Source organism: Pleurodeles waltl, chromosome 12 (genome assembly GCF_031143425.1).
Source record: "Pleurodeles waltl isolate 20211129_DDA chromosome 12, aPleWal1.hap1.20221129, whole genome shotgun sequence".
NCBI lineage: Eukaryota > Metazoa > Chordata > Amphibia > Caudata > Salamandridae > Pleurodeles > Pleurodeles waltl.
In genome coordinates, this window is record NC_090451.1 from 609,520,314 (window position 1) to 609,534,409 (window position 14,096).

The following is a 14,096-nucleotide window of genomic DNA, read 5'->3' on the forward strand; positions in this document are numbered from 1 at the left end:
TGTGTCCCCACCCAATGTTTGTGGGTGTATGCCTTCAGGAGTCATGGCCCATGCCACTGTGCAGGGCTAATGTGTGTCTCTTACTTTTTACAGGTGAATTCGGCTACCCAAACCTGTCCTTGTCTCATGACCCCTGTTAGGAATCTGAGAACAGGGGCTGAAAGTACGTACAATGATGTCCATGGGCGTACCAGAAGGATTGTAGAAAGGACCTTCGGTCTCCTGAAGGTTAGGTTTAGGTGCCTCCATCTGACAGGTGGATTCCTATGCTACTCCACTGAGAAGGTCTGCAGAATAGTTGTTGTGTGCTGCATGTTGCACAATTTAGCCCTCAGACGGCATATGCCCTTCCTGTAGGAGGAGGGGGGTGACAATGCAGCTGTGGCAGCAGTGGACACTGATGTCAGTGAGGAGAAAGAAGAGGAGGAGGATGTGGACAACAGGTCACATTTGATCCAGCAGTACTTCCAATAACACTCAGGTAAGACTGTTGAACTAAGCAATACTACACTTTAGTGTTGTACTGTGTGACTGCAGCATGATGCCAGTCATTACCTTTGCATCCCACCTGACTGTCACCTATATCTTCCCTTATTGCAGATGTTGGTGTTTTTCCAACAGTGTACTGCTGTGATGTGTACAGACTGCTGAGACACATTTGTTGGATGGGTCAACATGTAACTGGACATTTACACAGAAACATGCAGTTCATTGCAGTTCTATACATTGTACATTACCTATATTTAAAGCACTATTACTCATGTTGTATCCAAGGGTGTTTTTTGAAAATTGTTCTACAATGGGAAGTGCAATAGAGTGGGGTATGGTTGGGAATAGTCCAGGGTAGTGGTCCAGTTGGTTTGTAGCACAAGTCCAGTGTCCAAGGGGCCATAGGAAGGGGAGCAATGGTGGTTCAAAGTGGCAAGGTGACATAGTGGAGCACAAGGGGAACATTCAGGAGGGGCTCATTTCCTGCCGGTGGCCTTGGTCTTGGCAAGTGTCTCTGGTGTCTGTCTAGGACGCAGGGAATGTTTGCGGTGTGGTTCACCTTCTGCAGGGGAGGGGTGCTGGTGGCCTGCGAGTCCTGTGGCAGGGGCCTCCTGTCAACTAGCTGCAGCACATGTGAAGGGCTGGGTAGTTGACTGGCTAGTGGAAGGGGCCCACTGGTGTGATGTGTACTCCCTCATGATGTTCGCCATATCACCCAGCGCTCCTGCTATGGGGACCATTGTGGTGTTGAGGGCCTGTAATTCTTTCTTGATCTCCTGTTGGTGTTCCTCCTGCAGCCGCCGGTTTTGCTGCATGATGTCTATCACCTGACCCATCTTGTCCTGGGGTTGTTGGTAAGCCCCCAGGACATTAATGAGTGCCTCCTGGACTGTTGGTTCCCTGGGCCTGTCCTCCCCCTGGTGCACAGCTGTCCTCTGTGTGAACCTGGCCCCCTGTGCCTGTGTCCCCTGAACGGTGTGCCCAGTCCCATTGATCCCAGGACCCTTATTGTCTTGCCTGTGAGGTGTGGACTGGGGATCCCTATACAGGTGGGCACACTGCTGATTGACATGTCCTGGGGACAGAGGTTTGGGGACGTTGGGTGGCTGCTGTGGTGTTGGATACTGAGGGGGTATGCTCTGTGGTGGACTGGGTGTGGGCTGGGGTATTCGATTGATCAGTGGTCCCTGATGGGCCAGGGAGTTCATCCAGATCCAGAACTCCAGAATTGCTGTCATCACTGGGGAAATCTTCTGGTGGGGAACTGGGTAGCCGTGGCACCTCCTCGCCACTGAGATTGGCTGGGGCACCTGTGAGGATGTAAGTGTATTATGGTACATGTCTGTGACATAGTCGGCATCCCTAGCTTCCCCCATATTATTGCTGTAGCCCTGCCACCTTTGTGTATGGTTATGTATTATCGGTTTGTTAGTTTTCCGTGCTATGCATGCATTGGTGGTGGCTGTACATGCAGAGCTGGAAGAGATGCGCATGCAGTGGGTATGACATGCAGGGCTTGGCATTTAGGTTAGTTAACTATGGTGGTGCACTGTGGGGGATGGAGTGGAGCGATAGGTTTCAGGGTGAGGTGTGGCATGCAGGTATTGGGGGGGATAGGTAGTCTAATTGACTCACCAGTGTCCAGCCCTCTGGCAACTCCATTGAGTCCCTTGGGATGCATTACTGACAATACTTGCTCCTCCCATGCTGTCAGCGGTGGGGGAGGATGTGGGTGTCCACCACCAGTCCTCTGGATCTCGAGATGTTGCCTTGCTGCTATGGCACATAGCTTCCCCTGTAGGTTGTTCCACTTCTTCCTGATGTCGTCCCTTGTTCGTGGATGCTGTCCCACAGAGTTCACCCTGTCCGTGATCCTCTGCCATAGCTCCATCTTCCTGGCAATGGAGATCTGCTGGATCTGTGCTCCAAACATCTGCGGCTCTACCCTGACTATTTCCTCAACCATGACCACCAACTCCTCATCAGTGAAACAGGGGTGCCTTTGTGGGGACATGGGTGTTGTGTAGTGTGTGTTGTGCAGAGGGTGTTGAGTAATGTGGTGGGGTGCGTGACAGTTAAATGGGTGGTTGTGGTGTGTGTGTGTGTGTAGTTGTCTCTGTGATTTGCGTGGCTAGGTATTGCGGTCTTTTCGTGTTGGAACATTATTGTGGGTGGGTGTTTTATAGTGCTGCTTTTGGGTGTGTGGGGTGTGTGTAATTGTCAGGTGTGGGTTTTTTGTACTTGCCAATGTTGTCTTATTTTGTCTTTGGGTGGCCTTATCCGCTGCAGCAGTGTTCACCGGCAATGGTTTACAGTCGTTGAATGTTCGCTGTAGTGATTGGAGGGTCACTATGTGGAAGGTGTAGTTTTTGTGGTGTAACAGCATGGGTGGTAGTTCCGACAGTTTATCACGTTCAGTGGGTCTGGCGGATTTGTGGTTGTGGCTGTTTTCTGTTGAATTTGTATGTCTGTGTCATGTCCGGAATGGATATCCGCCTCCGCGGCGGTATGCTGGTGGCAGTCAGTAGGGCGGTATTTGTTATTTATCGCCAAGGTCCTAATGAGGACCATTGTCATTTACAACGCCAATAGCTCTAACTCTCAGAAATGCGAGACCTATTACATTGCAAATGCTTGCTTTTTTGGCTAACTGCTTTTGTGTTTGGTATTTTTGGCTCTATGTATGACTTTTCTATTGGCTTGTTTGTCTGATTCCATTGGCTTGCTGGCTGTTGACAGCATGCACTGGCTTGCTGTTTGACTGACTCATGCCATTGGCTTGCTGCTTAGTTGGAGGCTCAGTTGTTTTGGCAGAAGCCCTTACCGAAGGGTGCTAGAGGGGCTGGCGTGTTGAACGGCGCCAAGGCCTGGGAATGTAGGTCCTCGGAGGGGACAATGGGCAGGGAATGACACCCGCCCAAGCGTTTGGAAAGGGACAAGGGGATGAAACGGTGCCAAACGTGCAGGAAAGGTGTGAAAACTGGTGGCCAATGGGATCAAAATTTACCCCCAGGTCATCGTAGCTCTATAAAGAGGGTCCAAGCGCCCATGCTAGGTCACCATTTTGGAACAGGCACCTTCTCTTCAGCAAAATCAAGTTTACCTGTGGATCTGGAGTTTTTCCCTCATCAGGATCACTGCTGCAGCCCGGTAAATATGTGGATAAGGAGGTGCATAAGGAGAGTGGACACAGAACACGGCACTCGCAGCCCAGGCCTGCCGGCGGACTACACCAACTAAGCGAAATTAGCGAGTTGGGCCTGAAAAGATATTGTGGAATGATGCACCAGCCCCCTACATAGATGGTGAAACTCCAGCTCAAAGACACCAATAATTGCCAGATTGATTTATGGTGATTAATGATTAATAATATTCCTATACATTTGAGTTATGACGATTTATGACCTGTACATTTGATTTAGGACTTGATTTATGAGCTGATGATGATCCCGGCTGTTATGATTTATGGCATGATTAATGATGTTGATGCAACCTCTGGGAGCAATCTCTGATTTATGATGGCAGTTATAGTTGATAATGATCGTTTTATGACCAACAGATGTGCAGGGTGATTTATGACTCCTCATCAAGTTGAAGCGGGATAGCTATTGTGCAACATTGGTGTGAATAAAGCTTCAGCCAAAAACTTCCAAACATGTTCAGTGCTTAGAGTTTCAGTGCAGAATGGGAGTGGCTGTGAGTGTAGTTTATCTGCCTGGTTTGTAAGACTTGCCTTCTAGCTGTCACCCTCTGATGGGTCTGCTTCCTAGGTTATGTACGGGCTTCTACTGGCTTGCTGTCCTTTTCTTGAAGGAATCTTGTACATGGTTCCTACTGCCTAACGGCTTGTGGGTCTGGTGGTTCCTGTTATTTCACTGGTTGGAGTGCAACATTTGTATAACACTTACCACCCCTGAGGGGGCAATGTTACGCTTGCCTACATGGATAGCATGCTACACATTGTGGGGTGTGAGGTTAAAAGAGTGCAGTCTTTGTTTTGATCCTATGTGGGAAGTGTTTCCATGTTGTGCATAATGACCCCTGAGGTAAGGTTGTCGTGTTATGGGACGCTATGCTTAGTGTGATGGATTAAGTGTGAGAGATAGGTTTGCAGTTTATGGTTTTCAATAATCTGGCAGCTTTGAGCAGCGCTTCATGTTCCTTTTTGTATGCCTTATGTTTATACTCCGTTTAGCTGGTTACTGTCCTGGGTGTCCATGCAAAGATGCTGTGTGTAAAGTTTATGATCCGGAGCAGGCATAGGTTAAAGGGCAAAGTAGTGGAGAAAGACTTTGGGGGTCATTACGACCTTGGCGGGCGGCATCAGCCGCTCGCCAAGATCGGACCGCCGGGCGACCGCCAATGCGGCCGCACTCCCGCCCCGGCTATTTGGAGATCCCTGCCGGACCAGCGGGGATCTCGGCCGCAACACAGGAGCCGGCTCCAAATGGAGCCAGCAGTGTTGCGGCTGTACGACGGGTGCAGTTGAACCCGTTGCGCTTTTCACTGTCTGCTATGCAGACAGTGAAAAGCTCCATGGGGCCCCCAGGGGCCCCACGACTCCCCTTTCCGCCAGCCTTTTCCTGGTGGTTCAAACCGCCAGGAAAAGGCTGGCGAAAAGGGGACTCCTAATCCCCTGGGCAGCGCTGCTAGCAGCCCTGCCCAGGCGGATTATCACCGATGAGGCAAATGTGGCGGAATACCGCTGGCCCCGGCGGTGCGACTGCGGCGCTTCCGCCGTGGTCGTAACAGGCCAGGAAGCACCGCCAGCCTGTTGGCGGTGGTTCCGTCATTTTAGCCCTGGCGGTCTCGTACCGCCAAGGTCAAAATGACCCCCATAGTTAGGTTGTGTTGCTGAAAGAGCTCTTTGGCTTGCTGTGTTTTTTAGTACTGTTGGCTTTCTACCTTTTGACATGTTCAATTGTCTTTATATCTGCTGATCTGTCTAGAGAACTGGACAGAATCGATTTTGTATGTTGACATGCTGATTAGTTATTTCTCTTTGGATGACTATCATCCTTTTGATTGCTACCCTTGATTCTACAAAGTATATACACTCTTGGCTTGCTTCTTCAGACGTTTCATTGAGTTTTCTTCATCTGGAGCATATAATTACTGAGTTGTCTTCTTAATAGGTTCTTTCAGCTTTTGTTTTCCATATGCTGATTACTGCAGGTAGTTTGTTGCTCTGAATAGGAGTAGGGATTGGGGTACCATCTGCATCAGGTTGCTGCCTGTTTAGTGTATTCTTTAATTGTCAAGAACGGAACACAAATTTTCCTTTGTGATGCACAACAGATCTATTTATAAAAACATTTGCAAATTATTTTTTAATATAGCGCTTTGAACCAGCAATCTACCCTTCATTTCATATGCAGTTAGGGCAGAAGTATTGATATGAAACTTGTGTTTGTAATGCCACCTTTTGCCTTGCATTTTTACAATCATATGTTGGCCTGTGCAACACACTGATTGTGATTACATTCAAGGGCAAGTTGTAAGAGTTTGGCTTGGATACCTAAAGTTAGAATGTCATAATTCAGAAAGGCTGCGTGATGTTTCAGTATGAAAGGTCTCTTCTGGACCATAATAATCTACAACCACAAACCAGACCTCTCCAACTTTCATTTCTATTCTCAACCATGGCCTAATGGGATCCATAACCACTACCCCCAAAGTTGCCCTTATCGATTTTAGAATAGCTATCCCCTTTTCCACTGCTGTTTGCCTTGTGACCACACAATGAACTATCCATTTAAATTCTTTAAGAACTCCTCTCCAATCATCTTGTAATAAATGGGTTTTCTTGTAAAATAATTACTTCTTTGCCCGCCCTTCCCAGCAACTCAAAGTTTTTCTGCCTTCGACCACTTACTCTAAGGCCATTAACATTTCATGACAAAACCCTTAAACCGCCTATGCTGGCGCTTGACATTGTGATAGAGGTGTGACAAACTACGTGGTAACCTGCCTTTAAGAGCTTATATTTCCTGAGGACCACATTTTTTTGTTGTTGATTTCCTCCCTCAAAATGATCCCACACCCAGTGCTACTCTACTTAGTCTAAGATTAAAATTAAATTGTGCCTTTCCCTGAACCCCCCACCCCCAACCCTGAGGAACCCTCCCTACTTCCATTGTAGTACAAACTCCTATTTTTGACTTCCAGGAACCTCGCCATTACAGTCTAGTATAGAAAAGTCACTCTGCAGCCTGCATCTGCACTAAAAAGGAACATCCTTTATCAGGCTCTTATGTTATATATCTTATTGTTCCACATAATTCTGAGTGCTGCAGGGAATCTCATCTGAACAGTTGCCCCCAGTGCTTGAAGATCCTGCATGTTTTTCCCCAGCTCCTATTGTCTGTCCTGGGTTGCCCTTGAAATGTCTGACCTAACACGAAAAGACCAATCCCCTTTGATAAACCTATTTGTTTTTAAATCCATCATCAAAATTCTCTCCTTTATAAAATAAGATCTATAATTAACCAAGGTTTTCCTGGGATTTTTCCTATTTTGGTTTTTCCTGTAAGGGTCTCGGTGAACCAGCTGATTATCCTCCTCCAGGTTCACATGCTGTAGGTCTGGAAAGAATTCTCTAAAGAGTGATACCACAAATGCTTTAATGTCCTGCCCTTTAGCATCCTCTGGGACAGTCAAGAGTCTAATATTATTCCGTCTCATATTATTTTCTAAGCTCTCCAGCCAAACTTGTAGCCCTTTTTTGTTCGACTTTAACTGCTGGATGTCTTGTTTGTTAAAAGTTACTTGTGTATCCAGCTCCTTAACTGGATTTTCCAACAATGCTATTTTTTCTGTTAGGTAGTTTATTTTAGTTTCTATAGTTTCACATGATGCTCTAATCCTTGCTTGATTCTGCTCAGAGATCAAATATTTCCCACTGACTTCTGTCCTTAATGTTGTAAGGAGGTCGGTTATACTACGTACATCAGAGTCCTTAGATTGTGCATTTGTAAACAAAGCTATAGGACTTGGCAGCAGGCCTGATAAAGGGGTCTGTATAGAATCTCGGTTCCCTTCCGGAGAAAAGGAAGTATTTGTAAGATCTTTGCCTGATGAACTAAGGGTTCCCTCAGCATTCCCCCCCTGTCATTTCCTATAACAGTCTCTTTGCCCTTCAAGGAAAAGATATTGTCACCTCATACTGTATCCAGCCCTTTAACCCCCACACTAAAAAGTGAAAATAAAGGAATTTCCATATGGGGGGTTTTTACCGCCGTACTTTCCTCTAGAAATCCCAGAACACCTCTATAATTTGGCTGGTCAGATTGTCCTTAATGAGGTCTTCCTTCCCTTGAGTCGTCGGGGTATTCGGCCTCCCTGTTTATCTTTGCCCCCCCCCCCCCGGGGTTATTTGGGGCTTAATACTGTCCCCCTCCTTACCTTTGTTCTTCTTATGTGCAAAACGTGCCGCGTTGCAGCTGCCTCCCTCGAGCACCTTCCTGGGACGCTCTCGGCTGGGCATAAGACCTTCTTCTAACCCCGGGTGCCCTGCCCGGACTTCATCTAGTGCCCCACTATGGGGCACCGCCTTGAAAAAGAAAGAAAAACCGGGGGAGCGAGGCTGAAACATTGCCTCCTTTCCCCAGGAAGTAAAGAACCAGGAAGCGTCATCCCCGGGTTATGCTCTGGACTGCTTCAACCCACAGCCCAGTGCAGTGAGAGACAGCCTGCCTGACCAGCAAGCGCTGACAGTCTCCTGCCGTGATCCCTCCACTCATGGGCAGGTAGGGAAAAAAAACGCGCTCTAAGCTGCGGTATGCAAGGCGAGCTAGCAAAGCATATGGACGTAGTTCCTGGAAACCCGTGACCGGACCTCTCACATGGTCGCCATGTTCCTCCTAATCGAGCACCTCACTCCAGAATGATCAGGCACCTTTCCAGTCACTTTATTATCAATTACTTCTTGCCAAATACCTGGTTGTTTTGGGTGGTGACTTTAATATTGTGCTAGACCCAGTCCTGAATAAATCCACAACTAGAGGTACGGTGAATTCCCCAAAAACTAGGTGTTGTGTAAAACAGGTCATGAAAGACTTGGGTCTGGTAGATATCTGGCGTAGTCGAGCCAATGGGTGTCGAAGATTTACTTTTTATAATAAAAAATATGGACATAGATCCAGGATTGATTTTATTCCGATTCACAATAGTCTTTGTGGAAAGGTGAAACATGTGGCTCATGCACCGGGACATTTGCCTGACCATTTGGTGGTTAAAATTCATAATAGCTATGATATATTTACTAGTTCCCCCAGGTGGACTCTAAATCAGGCCTTGTTGGTTGATTACTAAAGGGCTAAAACAAGATTCTACATTTTTTTTTTTAGAAACAAACTATGGGTCCGCCTCCTCACAGGTTGTATGGGACACATACAAGGCACTTATTATAGGAAGATTAGTTAGTATTTCCGCACATAAACTCAGAGAAGAGTTTTGACGTTATGAGCCTGTGATTCAGGAATTGCAAACTAGGGGTGAAATGAGGTTGAATGTTCTGGCAGGGAACACATTGGACCATCAGCTGAAAGAAGCAAGGGTAGGTTTAGAGAACTTCTTAGAAGTAAAGATCAGGAAAAAATGGGAATCTAGTAGACTAGCACACTGAGTATGGGGAGGGTTGCGACAAGTTACAAGCCTGGAAAACCAAAGTAGATCAAGTCAGGAATAGAATTAGTGCACTTCAAATTGAAGGTAAGCCCGGCCGCTCCTCAGATGATTTAGAAATAGAACAGGCATTTGTTTCCTTTTTCCAATAATTATATACAGAGGAAATGGTGGCCACCGATGATCAGGTCAGAGAATACTTGATTAAAATATCACTGCCTGCCTTGGATGAGATAACAAGACAGGCATTGGAAGCAAGAATAACTATGGAGGAACTTCAGGAAGCGTTAAAGTCTTTGAAAAGAGGGAAATCCATGGTCCCTGACGGTCTACCTAAAGAACTATATAAGTTTGTTTCAAATGAGGTGGCCCATGTTATGCTGGAATTAATTAATTAAGTCTTTTTGGTATCTCTCCAATGCCAAGGTCATGTAATGAGGCTACGATTGCGTTGATTTTGAAGCCAAATAAGGACCAGACACAGTGCGAATCTTATAGACCCATTTCCTTGCTTAACTCAGATTATAAGATTCATACTCACATTTTAATGAAAAGGTTAGCTGGCGTAGTCGATGTATTGATACACACTGATCAGCAGGGTTTTATTAGAGGTCGGCAACTGTTTGAATTGACCCATGAATTATTTAGTGCTAAAGATCTTGCTCAATTGATGGTCATCCTCTGGTGATTCTTACTATAGATGCTGCTAAAGCTTTTGACTGGGTCAGTTGTCTTTTTTTATTGAGAGTTATGGAGAAAATGGCTTTGGTGGCCTTTTTATTGAGGCAATAGATGCATCAAATAAGGACCCGTAGCAAGGGTACTGGTGAACGGTAATCTATCAACTCAAGTTAAGATAGAGAGAGAGGTTCCCGTCAAGGTTGTCCACTCTCTCCTCTTCTATTTAATTTATATATTGAACCTTTGGCGAGGAGGATCAAGTCCAATCAAAATATAATACTGTTTCATTTTAGAGAATGGGAGAAAAAAGTGGCACTATATGCCGATGATCTTATGATATATAGAAGTGATTTGATAGGTTCATTACCAAATATTTGAAGTGTTTTGGAGGAGTTTGTTTGGGTGTCCGGGTATTTGGTCAACCAACAGAAGACCGAGATAATGTGCTGGAACACTTGTTACGACTCTCCCCTTGTTAAAAAAAGAGATCAGATACCTGGGGGTTCAGGTTACTGCAGATTTGGGGGAGGTGGCCTGGAGATACTTGAATAAAAGATGGCTATCCACGAAGAAGCTATTGAGGTCATGGCTGCACTTCCACTGTCCTTGTTAGGTAGATTTAATATTTAGAAAATGCTTATTTTACCGAAATTCACTTTCTTATTTAACACACCATTCCACTAGAATTTAAAGCAATATGGTTCAGAAGGTTACAGGGGGATTTAACTTCTTTCGTGTGGGCATCACGGGGAGTCCGTATTGCATGGAAGAGGTTGTCCAGGAACAAGCATCAAGAGGGAATAGTCACCCCAGACCTGTATAAATATTACATAGCATTCCACCTTAAAAACATAGGGAGGCTGTTGAATGATTGCTCTAGCTATACCCTGTACCACAAAGTTATGACTGACACCCTGAAGGCCGGAGACCACTTTTTATACAAATATGGCCACCCAAAATAATCTAAGAAGGTCAGGCTAAAGTGTTTTAGTGCAGCATGTACGATATGGTAACAGACTCGATGAGTGTTAGATATACCATCTTATAGTGACTTTGAACCGATATGGGACTCACTAGGCACTCGAGAATGCCTGCAAGACAGACTATCTCTTGCATTATGGTGAAAATTAATGGTTTGTTGGGGCATATTCTGATAAAGCAGGCATTGATAATGTGGGATATGTTTTTTGAGTTAGTTCGTAACAAGGTTTCCAAGTTTAAATATTATCAACTGATGAGCTGGGCAAGTGTTCTTCCTAGATCAGAGCAAAGACAGGACACTTGGGAGGAGAAATTGTGTTACAACTCAGGGTATCATAAGGAGGTCGCCCTCTAGTATTGGACGCTGATGATGGCGACATAAGACCCTTGTTTATTGCCAGCGAAGAAATGGAGCAAGGAGATAATCTCGCCGGACATTGGTAAGCTTTGGCAAATTTTGTTTACTACTCTTTGGGATATAGTTAGTCCAGCTGCATTGAAAAAAACGTATTTTTACATTGCACAGAGTATACTGATTTCTGGAGAGGATAACTGCCCTAGGGAAGGGAAAGAAATGCTGCCCACGATACAACGAAGAAAGGGCTCATGATTTCCATATGTTCTGCAGTTGCCGGAAGCTTGATCTATTCTGGATGGATATAGGGTATGTGACTGAGGTGTGGTGACTCCAGATGTTAACGGAACTCTTCCGCTAGTAATATTTGGAATTAGCTTAAGGGAGGACTGCTTGTCAAATTTGACTAAAGAACAGAGGTACATGTTATTTGTGCTAATTATCTTGGCACGACGTGAGACATGCCTAAAATGGACGCTACCCCAGACTCTGGTCGCCCATGATTGGGTCGCATCTGTCAGTAAAGTGTACAATTTGGAAAAAGGTGGCCTTCAGAGTAAGAGAAATAGATTCTGGGCACTGTGGAAGGAAAGGGAAGCTGATCCAAGTCAAATATGGAACAGTTGAATATAGTAGAGTCTGATGATTATGTGCCTTGCGTAGGCCCTCTGGTTGCAATAACCGGTGGAGTAAAGGGGCATCCCTGTCACTTTGCAGCAGAGTCTCCTGGCAAAGTGGGGTATTAACCATAAGGCTGATAGATGGCTGGAAGGGGCTCATGAATGTTGGTTTTCTCTCTTGGTGCCTTAATTCGGATGTCTCAGTAGCCTGGCTGGACTGATTGAGGACAAAATAAAAAAAGAAAGGTCTCTTCTAATGTCCACTGTATTATCCATTGAGGATTTTCTTGTGCTTCATTTTTTTGTCTGTCTGAATCCAGTGTTGATAACCTTTCACACTTCCTTTTTGAGTGGTTTCTCCTTGTTATGGTATACATTGGCAGGCAGTTAAGGAAGTGTACTATTTATCATTTTGTGCTTGTTCTTTAGCCGTAGAGGATCTACCAAATCTTTTTAACGGCCCGGGGTAAATAATTTTGTATTTGTCTTCCGTTTCCATTTTTTGGTGATTCTTTACTATTGGATTAGTATTGTGTTGTAACTCTCTGTTTAATGTAGTAGTTCCTTGTTTATGTCCAATATGTTGGCCCAGGTAGATCTCAGACTTAATCTTATAGAAAGGAGTTGCAGTTTGAATATAGAGGCAAGCTAGCACAGACTTATTTTAACTTACTGAACCTGGTGATGGGTTCTTGAAAAATTGAATTTTGTTTTCCTCCAATTAAAGATCACATCTTGAATAACTCACTGATAAAGGTTGTACTTTTCATGGACCAGCTTGTTTTGCATTTGTGTAATTTACCTATTGACCCGGCCTGTAGTGCACTGATGATGAGCAATTTCGCCTTGTGCTTTTTGCTGTGCTCACAACCCTCACTTCTCATTTACATTGACGGTTTAGTAGACAATGCTAGCATAATTTACTAAAAGGCCTCTTTTACATTAAATAAATGGTGTAGATTTCGGGTGCTGGACCCACTTTCCGTCTCAGCTATGGCGATGAGGGTCCTACTAGACTGTTTTACAGTTCTGTACTGTACAGCTGGAGCCGGACTTGCTCATGAACTGATGAGCGATTTAGTGTCGTATTTCCTATGTTTTATGTTCTTTTCAAACTGGAATAACGGAAGAATTTTATTGTGATCCATATTACTGCACTAAATGTTTACATTTTGTACACTGGCCCATGAATGATCTTTTATGTTTGCATTTCACATTTGTTTAAAGTCAGGCAGGTGTTCGAGTGCTATGCTTAGTAGTTTCCTCAGTTGGGTCGCCTTTTGAAAGCTATAAAATGCTCTTTATTTATAATAAAAAACAAAAATATGTGCACCGAAAATGAAATATCTACTCATAGTACGATTTAGATTTAAATTCATAAAAGTCAAACGCTTACTGATGTTTAACATGAACTGTAGTGACAAAAGCCCACTCTTTAAACCTTCCTAGATACTTTCAGACAGCTGGTCCCTCTCAACTTTTTCCAGTTTTCTAGGATTCAATAGATTAGCTGAATGAGTCTGCCCCTGTGCAAATATGTACATCCTACTCATTAAAAGGACACTCACTCCCTCTTAGCAAAGAGGGTTTGTGCCTCCTTCTTGGGCAGTGCCTGTGTGTTGGCTTAACACTTCACATATAAATATTTTCTCATATGTTCTCAAGTGAATCTTTCTAGTCAGTCAGTCTACTACTTCTTAAAATTGAAGAAAAGTTAATACTCGTTGAGATCAAGACCTCAGTTTAAATCAACAAACTCATAACGGCTTTCACTCTAGATTGCACTTCTAATATAAGTTAGCACTGCATGGCACATATCTTTCATGATTAAGTTTTGTAAAAATTCCTTTGCAGGTCAGTGTTGCATCAAAGGAATCCGAAAAGTACTTCTAGGGCTTGCATAAAGTGGACAAAATAAGCTAAAGTGACATGTGCTTTGTTTGGTGGCAATATAACAATGACATGGGAAAAGTTCCTGCTGCCAGGTGCAGGTTAACGGAAGAGCCACTTTAAAATGAAGTAAATTAAATCTGAAGTATGTTAAAAATAGTTGGTGATTTGCATTCTCAATCCATCCTAGATATGGTTCAAATAATTTGACTGTGACAATTTGCAAATAATGTTCAACTTTTTTCATGTCCAAAATACATTGTAACCTTTCCTCCGCACACTAGTTGAAGTACTTGGATTTCACAATCGACTTTGTTTGGTGGAAGATGGGTAGGAGATCTGAACATTTCTATTAAGCCCTATTTTTGAAAACCTGATTTTACATATATTAACCACAATATCTTGTTCACATTTTCTAAGGCTAAACAGTCTGACGTGCAAACTCTGACTAAGGC